A 9,324-nucleotide genomic window follows, 5' to 3' on the forward strand; every position below is an offset into this window, starting at 1 on the left:
ACAGTTCTCTCAGCACAACGTCTCAGTTTAGTGTACAGGAGTTCCATACTCCGGGATATTAGTTTATTTAGAGTCGGAGGGGCTGTCAGGCATGACCGAAAGTGAGTAACTTTAGTAACTTGTGGATCAGCGCTGACTCAAGACGCGAAATGTTTAAAACGAATCAGTCCGATTTGGTGAACTGGTTCATCCAGTTCACTAAAAAGAACCGGTTCAAAAGAACGATTCGTTCACGAACTGGCCATCACTATTAGAAATGTTTCAAATCCACAAATGCGTGCAGTGATTCACAATTGCACAGAACGCGATTCACAAATGAGCAGGAAGCCATTCACAAATAAATACAATTAAATATATATTTATAAATATTTTTTTATTTGCAAATCCCATTTTATTTATTTGTGAATTTCATTTATTTTTGTGAAATTTGTAACATATATTTACGGTTTGCTTATTGTGCATTTGTTGATTTAAAAAATATTTGTGAAACTCTTTATATTTATTTGTGGATCCTAGTATATTTATTCAGAATAACGAAACAATTCTGACCCCATAAACCTGGGCCTTGACTGATTCGGTATGGAATTTGTAACATATATTTACGGTTTGCTTATTGTGCATTTGTTGATTTAAAAAATATTTGTGAAACTCTTTATATTTATTTGTGGATCCTAGTATATTTATTCAGAATAACGAAACAATTTTGACCCCATAAACCTGGGCCTTGACCGATTCGGTATGGAATTCACACTGATGACTCACATTTTATACCGAATGCCCTTCCTGACTTATCCCGGGCTTGGGACCGGTACAGAAGTCACTGGCTTGCAACCCCTTTTACATTTACAATTTTAAAATGACAATTTTCATGTGTCATACATGTAATAATTTAGTGACTATTTAATGGCCGCTAATAAGATAACAGATTATCTTATAATTTTATTAAGTACAGTATTAAGCTGACTCATTGTTTCCCATCAACCAATGTATCTGCAAATTATATTTACTATGTCTAATATTTTACATTTCATCACATGTATTTTTGTATTATATTGTGGTGTCAGTGAGAATGCAACAGCAGTAGGTTTGCCACACAGCTAAATATATCGGGAATTTAAATGAATGGGAAACTTGCACTGGATGGCACATATCATGTCATGACAACATCTTAGAACAATTCACATGCATTTAGTGATGCCAATCAGCCAAACTGGACTTGGGGACTGGGGTTCATGGCCCAGCACAGCCAAGCTGCCATTGCTGGGCCCTTGAGCAAGGCCCTCAACCCTCCCTGCTCCAGGGGCGCTGTATCATAGGTGCCCCTGCACTCTGACCCCAACCACCTCAGTAGGGGTATGTGAAGAAAAGAATTCCACTGTGCTGTAATGTATATGTGGTGATAAAAAAGGCTTCTATGCCCTATTCTAAATCTCACAGAGTTTGTCACATGCTGTCAAGCAAACTCGTGCATTCCTTTATGCCTTTTTCAGACATGACTTAATTCTCAAAAGGAATTAATTGCCTCCTTTACTGAAGCTTCAGTGTCCTCATTACAGCAATACTGATCTTATCTACTGATTTAGCTGTGCAAATGTTTTTGTTTGGGGAGAGATATTAATACTTTCAATACTTTTTTTGCAGTTTTTACTTTAGCTATTATGCAATTTCTTGAGATTTTATTCCTGAGGAAATTATTTAATTCTATTTCTGTAGAATCACTTAAGAAGAAGTAGGGAAAAAACCTTGCTTATATGCATACATTTAATGCAATAGAGTGAAAACAGAAAATATTTTCTGGAGACATTGTATGCTTGTATAACTGGGAGGAAAATGTGTTGTCCTCATGAGAACAGTGCTAGTATAAGGGCAAAGACCTAGTTAATGGTGCTACATGTAATGGAGCGATCTTTCCTTTTGTGTATATATTTCTAGTTTAACATAGTTGAAAATTGTAATAGCTCCATTTTAAAGCTGTCTCACCTGTCTTATTGACGAGGTTACCGCTACAGTAACTATAATAGCATCTTACGCAAGTTAAATGAGCTTATGTCTCAAACATATGCAATGGATAGCTTTTCACTTAGAGCCTGACAAAGCATACAAACATACTGATGAGGTAACTGATATAAAAATTGGCACTAAAAGAACAATCAGATCAGGTTTGTAACCTGACAAGGGTCACACTAATAAATTTTACTCTAGTCATTTTAAGTTACTAGACCCAAATGAAGGCAAAAACCTTTGTAAATAAAAGTAATTTAAAGCACTTAAAAAGGGGCAGACAAATACTGGATAATAAAATTATAGATACAGTAGATAAGATTGGACAACCCCTGAACAAGGTGCAGATTGTCAAAAAATCTATAGTTACATCATACATTACATGCATTGGCATTACTTAGCTGTATTTTTGTATTTTATCCTCTAACACTGCTCAAATGGTACCACCATCTCTCAGGTTACAAGGAAGGGATGCATCATGACTAGATGGTGGAATAAACTTCCCCTAAATATCTGAAAAGCTGAGTTATTGGCTGTCTTGAAAATTATATCTCTTCATGGAGTACATAAGATAATGTCAAAATTGTAATAAAAAAGGATCGGTAAAGGATTTGACACTGAATAACCATAAAATGAATTTATACCACAGTGCTGTTGAATTCTTGATTCTGATTGGTCTCTATTGTCAGTGCTTTGCAACGTTTTCTGCCAGTTTCTGTGTGTAAAGTGTTTATCACATTAAGAGTATGGTAAAAAATAGAAAGACTGATGACAGAGTGACTGTTTATAGCTGTTACAACACACATGATTACAGGAACTAATATGTCTTGTGATGTTTCAAATACAACTATAAACAGATGAAAAGTATTATGTCATTTATCCATTCATTTTCGAATGTTTTCCTAAACAGAGTCACATGCAGCCTGGAGCCTATCCGAGAGGGCACAAGCTGGGCGACACTCTGGATGGGGTGTCAATCGACACACAGGATGCAATCATACACACACTCACACACCCATGCAGCATAAAACAGACAGCAGGTGTACTTACATGCATCCAGTTTTGGCACTTTCCCAGTTCACAGATCTTACACTATAGAAGAATTTAAGAAATTAACGTGGCCATAAACAATGCTATATGGCAGATAATTTTTTTTATCCGTATCAACATATCAGTCTTTGTGTTCACATGCCATATATTCTTCTCTTTTTTCCCCACATTTTGTCCACAATATTGTATTTTACCTTGTACAGCCTCCCACTTTATTGTACAATAGACTACATTTATTTCTGTATTATTATTATTCTATTTTTGTAACTTATTTTATTTTTATCTCAATTTTGTTTTGTACAAGTAAAGTTGTAAAAACCTATTCCATGTGCTGTTTATGACTGTGTATGTGACAAATATTTTCTTAATAGTTTCTTTCCAGAAGCCATCAGGCTTCTCAACAAACAGAGCTGAATTATACCAAACATACAAACTCCCACCCAACTGTATGAACTACACAGGACTGTACAAATCAATCACTCACTCAATTGCTGTTTTGCACACCGCATTTCAATACCTTATTTAACTGCTACTACAACATATGTTTTTAAATGTTTACAATTGTTTTTTTCTTGTAGGTTTTTGTATTGCCTGTTTGCACTGTCCTTGTCTCGCACTGTTGCACTCGGTTGCACAGGATGTGACTTGGACTTAAGTCCTTAGCTCTGTGTTGTTTTTTGTACCTTAATGTCATTTTATGTAGCACCATGTAGCACCAACGTTGAATTTGAGAATCTAAGGGCCTTTTTACACCTGGTCACTATGTGACAGTGTGATAGTTTGACACATTGCATGTTTTTACTCATGCTTATTTCAGTAGCTGGTTTACAACTGTGATGTCAATTATTAATATTACAACAGTAAGTAACAGATATGTTGTTTAGTTTGCTGCATAGAATGCTGTATATGTTGTTTACTATCAGCAATGAACAGACTGGTGTATTATTGATGAATACTGGCTAATAAAGCATACTAATTCAGTTGTATGTGTTCTCGTACCAGCACTGGCACCTGATGTAACCAATTACAAAACTAAATTCAAATATCAACACAGTTAAATGCTTTAAAGGCCTGTTGCTGACATGTCAACCTTGTCAATATTTTGCCCTCTGCTAATCTCAGAGAGGAATTACAGCCATCAAAACTTGTAGATTAACTTCCTATTATGTTCCTATTTGTTTTGAAGTTGACATTAACTTAAACGCACAAAGAAAAACAACTGAATGTTCATGCAGGTTATGGGGTGGATAAGAAAACTTTCAACTTCAGCACTTCAATGTAAATTTAAACTCTAATCTAAAAACACGTGCCATTTGTTGTAAATCTTTTTGGATTATCATAACACTGCAGTCTCACCAGAAGCAAGATGACTGAGGAATCAGGAGAATAAGAAAGTTTATTGCACTCAAAGCAATAACAAATAAAAACATCACAAATGAACAAATGGCCATTTACGTATATATCATTATACTCATTAAATTGATCTCAAATGATTAAATCATGTATCTTTCATCACTAATCATGGAAAACTTTATTCCACACTTTCTATTTATAGGTAACCTGACAATGCAAAAGACAATATTAAAACAGAGCTGGCTATTTTCAACAATTATATTTTAGATGAGATTAAATAAAAGCAATGGGGTCTCGTTGATGGATATATATATGAGGAGAAAGCTTCAGTGTTTGGAAACAATGCAGCAAAAGCCCTAGCACCCTGAGCTGGGAGGATGGAACACGCAATATACCAGCAAAAAAGTAATACATTATATGGGGAAGGCGTGTTAACCTGAGGAAAGACAAAGATAAAAGAAGGAACAAGTTGAGAAGGGCTTAAATTAAACAGTTGGATTGTGAAATACAAGTGACAGTACGGTAAAAGCATTTTAGTGTCCCTGCTGGAGATTATTTCAAATACGAGAGAGAACAACATTGCATAAATCAATCTTGGAAAGCCTTGACCAAAAACCGAAACCAAATTTCTGCAAAGAGACACTGTTATTTCACAGGTATTACCCAGATTATCATGATCAAACACCTTCAATAAAGTGACACTACAAAGTTCCGCAGAGAAACATTTAATTGACATGTATTTTCTGAATCATTACGATTAAAAACCTTCAATAAACTGTTGACACATGCTTAAAATTGTACATTGTATATTAAATCTAAACACTGCAAGTTTAAAATTTTTTTATAAATTTCACTGTGAAATATCCTAAACTAAAAAACAACCTGAAGAAACACAAAAAAAATTCTTCTAATGTTTCAATTAAATTTGGGTTGAAAATTTTATTCATATTTAAGTACACAACACTATTGGTTCTAAAACACTTATTTTATTTTGCACTGCAAATGAAAAAAATCAACCAACTATCTACAAACAGTTCTTCAGAGTCCCCCAGAAAGAACAATTTATTTAAGAACTATTAATTATTCAGCATAATAAGTCAGTCTGTACCAGAAATGATTGTGCAGTGTAGCAGATAAAGAACAGTCCTCCTCCAAATTAACAGTAATCAGCTGGATCCTTGGTGCATCGGGGGAACTAACTAACTAACTAACTAACTAACTAACTAACTAACTAACTAAATAAATAACACAAATATTTACTGAAAAGTCATTAAGAAGTTCATACTAACTAGTGATGGGCTTGTCTTTCTGTATTATTAGAATAATCCTCATCGCCACATTCACTTTTTAAAGAAATAGATTAAAATCCCAGTGTAGAAGTGACACTCACTTCACTAAGAAAAACATGAAGGCAAGATGAAAGTTTGACAAAGGCCACAGAGACAAAGGCCAAGCCTTCTGGAATAATGTCCTTTGGACAGATGAGTTCAAAACTAAATTATGTGGAGGCCATAACAGAGGGCATGCTTGCAGCATACCAAATAGAGCATTTCAGCAAAATAACCTCATACCAACTGTGAAACATGGAGGTGGATGTGTTATGGTTTGGAGATGCTTTGCATCATAGAATCCACTATGAATTCTACATGTGTCAGAAGGTGCTTGAGGAACATGTGACACCATCTGTGAACATTTTGAAGCTGAAGTGGAACTGGACTTTGCAACATGATATGTAAATCCACAAGATCACAGATCACATTTTATGCCAAATTACTGCAGTACCACTGTACACACACACACACACACACACACACACACACACATGTGTATATATATATATATATATATATATATATATATATATATATATATATATATATATATATATATATATTTATATATACACATACACACACAATTATTATTTGGCAGATGCCTTTATGTTTGGAGGTTTCTTGTTATTCAGCCAGATCACATCAGTCTGACATTTAGTGTTCATTATTGGTTTCACCACAGAAGCGTATGTTTTCTTAAAATTAAACAAAGGTGGTTGCTCAACTCTTTTTATTGCTTCAACATAGCTGATTTTTTCAGTACATTTTATTCTTTGGAATTCTTTTTCTTTATCCAGGTTGAACACTCTTTTGTTGAAGCTGGATGAATTGCTGAACAGTTGCTATATTTTTATGGTTTTGTACATCCTAGTTCATGTCCTTCTTCTGCACAGTTGCAGCAAATTTTCTTCCTTTTGCAGTAGGCAGAGCCATGGCCAAATTTCAGCAGTTGTAAAATCTTAATGGGCTTGAAATAAAAATATTTACTGGTACTCTCATATATCTAATCTTGATTTTTTCGACGGATAGGGTTTATTAAGTTATAACGTATGTACCTGGCTTAGTTACTTGTTATTCCTTTTTGAGTTATTCTGTTGACGATCATTACACCTTGTTGAGTTAATTCTGCTGTTATTTCATCCTCCTCTATATCATGTAGCTCTCTAGTACATATGAGTACTAGTCAGTATGACTCCTAGAGTCTAGTCAGTATGGCTTTTCTTGGAGCAATCTTCCAAGATTTGTCCAGACCTTAGTTTCTTTACATCTTTGAAATATTCCTGCTCTGCCTAGAATGCCTTTCTGTATGGCAAATGGGGATAGTTTTGATAGTTTTGGGGATAGTTTTGTCTTCACTATGGAGCCGTAAATGCATCCAGAATCCGAGTCATCTTCCATTGATAATTAAATAATCCGTTGTTTTGGGTTTCTTTGGTTTGCCATATTTGTGTTTTTAGGTTTCATTACTCCTGCTCCTCTCCTCTGAGCCCAACAAGGGGATGCACAGAGCCACGGTAATTTCCACCGAGGCAGTTCGAGTGCTGGTTCGGAGCCAGAGCATAATTTAGAAGCAGTTCTTTCTGTTTCGACCGCCAAAGCACCGGCTCTGAACCAGGAAAAGTGGTTCTTAAGTAGCACCAAAACGTTGCTGGTCTAGACTTAAGAACCACTTGCGTCAAGGGCTGTGGGCGGGGCTACTGTTAGCGTATTTGATAATGTACCTTAAATAAACTAATGTTTAATACATTTTTACTTTACCGCAATATGATACATTATCAGCACACATGATAGTAGGTAGATACATGCTAAGGCTTACTTTTTTCTATGTTAATGATAAAATAATGTTATGTACTTTCTCGATTACAACCTTCGTTTTTACAAATTACATGGAGCTGCACGTACACGTTGGGTTCGCCGCGTTTGGACGCTAATGTAGTAGTGATGGCCATTTCGTGAACGAATCGTTTTGAACCGGTTCTTTTTAGTGAACTGGATGAACCGGTTCACCAAATCGGACTGATTCGTTCTAAACAGTTCGCGTCTTGAGTCAGCGCTGATCCACAAGTTACTAAAGTTACTCACTTTCGGTCATGCCTGACAGTCCCTCCGACTCTAAATAAACTAATATCTCGGAGTATATGTGACTCTCTAAGACATGTTGTGCTGAGAGAACTGTGAGCTCGAGCTGTTGATACAGCGAATCATCAGTACAGAACTGAGAACTGTTTCTTTCGGACGTGTCCGAGAACCGATGAGCTGTTGATAATGTGCATGTTTGAATCACTGAACTGATACAGCGAATCATCAGTACACTGAACTGAGAACTGTTTCTTTCGGACGCGTCCGACATACTGAGAACCGATGAGCTGTTGTTACTGCACATGTGTAAATCACTGAACTGATACAGCAACAAATGTACATGGTTATGATTTAATGTCTTATCAACGTATGAGTGTTTAACTCAGTTGCATTAGTTTTGAAACAACTGATGGAGCGAAAGAAACATTTAAAAATTATGCTTTTTTTTGTAAGTTTTTGTAAGTTGATGAAGATTAGTTTATTAACTTTATATCTTTAAGACACGTAAAACACCCACGTTTGCACATAAATGCCTGTACTGGGTGTTTTAGTTGCAAAACTTAAATGTAAGAAACATATTCAACTAAAGTTATGATTACAAAGAACTTTTCAAATGTGTTAAATTGATTGTATTTATATCTGCCGGCAGCGGCGAGATGAAGTAATTTAAGTCATTATGTCAGGACGTAAAAGAACTGGTGAACTGGATTATTGAAGTGGTTCATTAAAACGAACTGTCCGAAAGAACCGGTTCGCGGAAAAAAGTTCGCAAAGGTTCGCAAAGCCATGAGCACTAACAAAATCCGCCAATGTTGATATGTTTGGATTTGCCGCTGCTGCGCTAACGTTGTTGGGACACGTTACACGTATACAGTGACGTCAGACTCGGCTCTGAGATGGCTCTATAGCCGGTGGAAAGGCAAACTGGTTCTTAGAAGGTTCACCAGTGGAACCAACTTTGAACCAGCACCAGTGCTAGCTCTGAACCAGCACTCGGTTCTTTTTGGTGGAAAAGGGGTACTTTAGATATGCAACAAGGATACAGGGGTGGTATACTTAAGCAGAGTGAATATAGTGCTCATCTTACTTAGTTGACCCTAAGCCAAGACCCCTAAGGGTAAGTCTAGCCGATTGGTTGGAGTGGGCCTTTTCAAACTCCCGTCTATGTGAATTCACAGCCAAAGTATTGTGTTGGATCTAATGCAGCCAACCGACATGAGAGTGTCACATTAGAAACATTATGGCTGTCTATCTGCCAAAGAATGTTTTTCAAAGAAACAGACACTAAAATCAGAAGAGAAACACAGCATTAGCATTTTTTGGAGGACAAACACACACAATAAAAACAACAACAAAAGTAACTCAGATTGTGCATTGTTCTACAAGTAGTCTAGCATATACAAATTCAAGTAGAGAAGATGGATCCTGAGTGATGTAACAAATATTAACAACACTGTAATTCTGGGACTTTTTGAAAGTCTCTCATTTGTGCACAGACTAGAGCAAA

The sequence above is a fragment of the Tachysurus vachellii genome, chromosome 10 (assembly GCF_030014155.1).
Source record: "Tachysurus vachellii isolate PV-2020 chromosome 10, HZAU_Pvac_v1, whole genome shotgun sequence".
Lineage (NCBI taxonomy): Eukaryota > Metazoa > Chordata > Actinopteri > Siluriformes > Bagridae > Tachysurus > Tachysurus vachellii.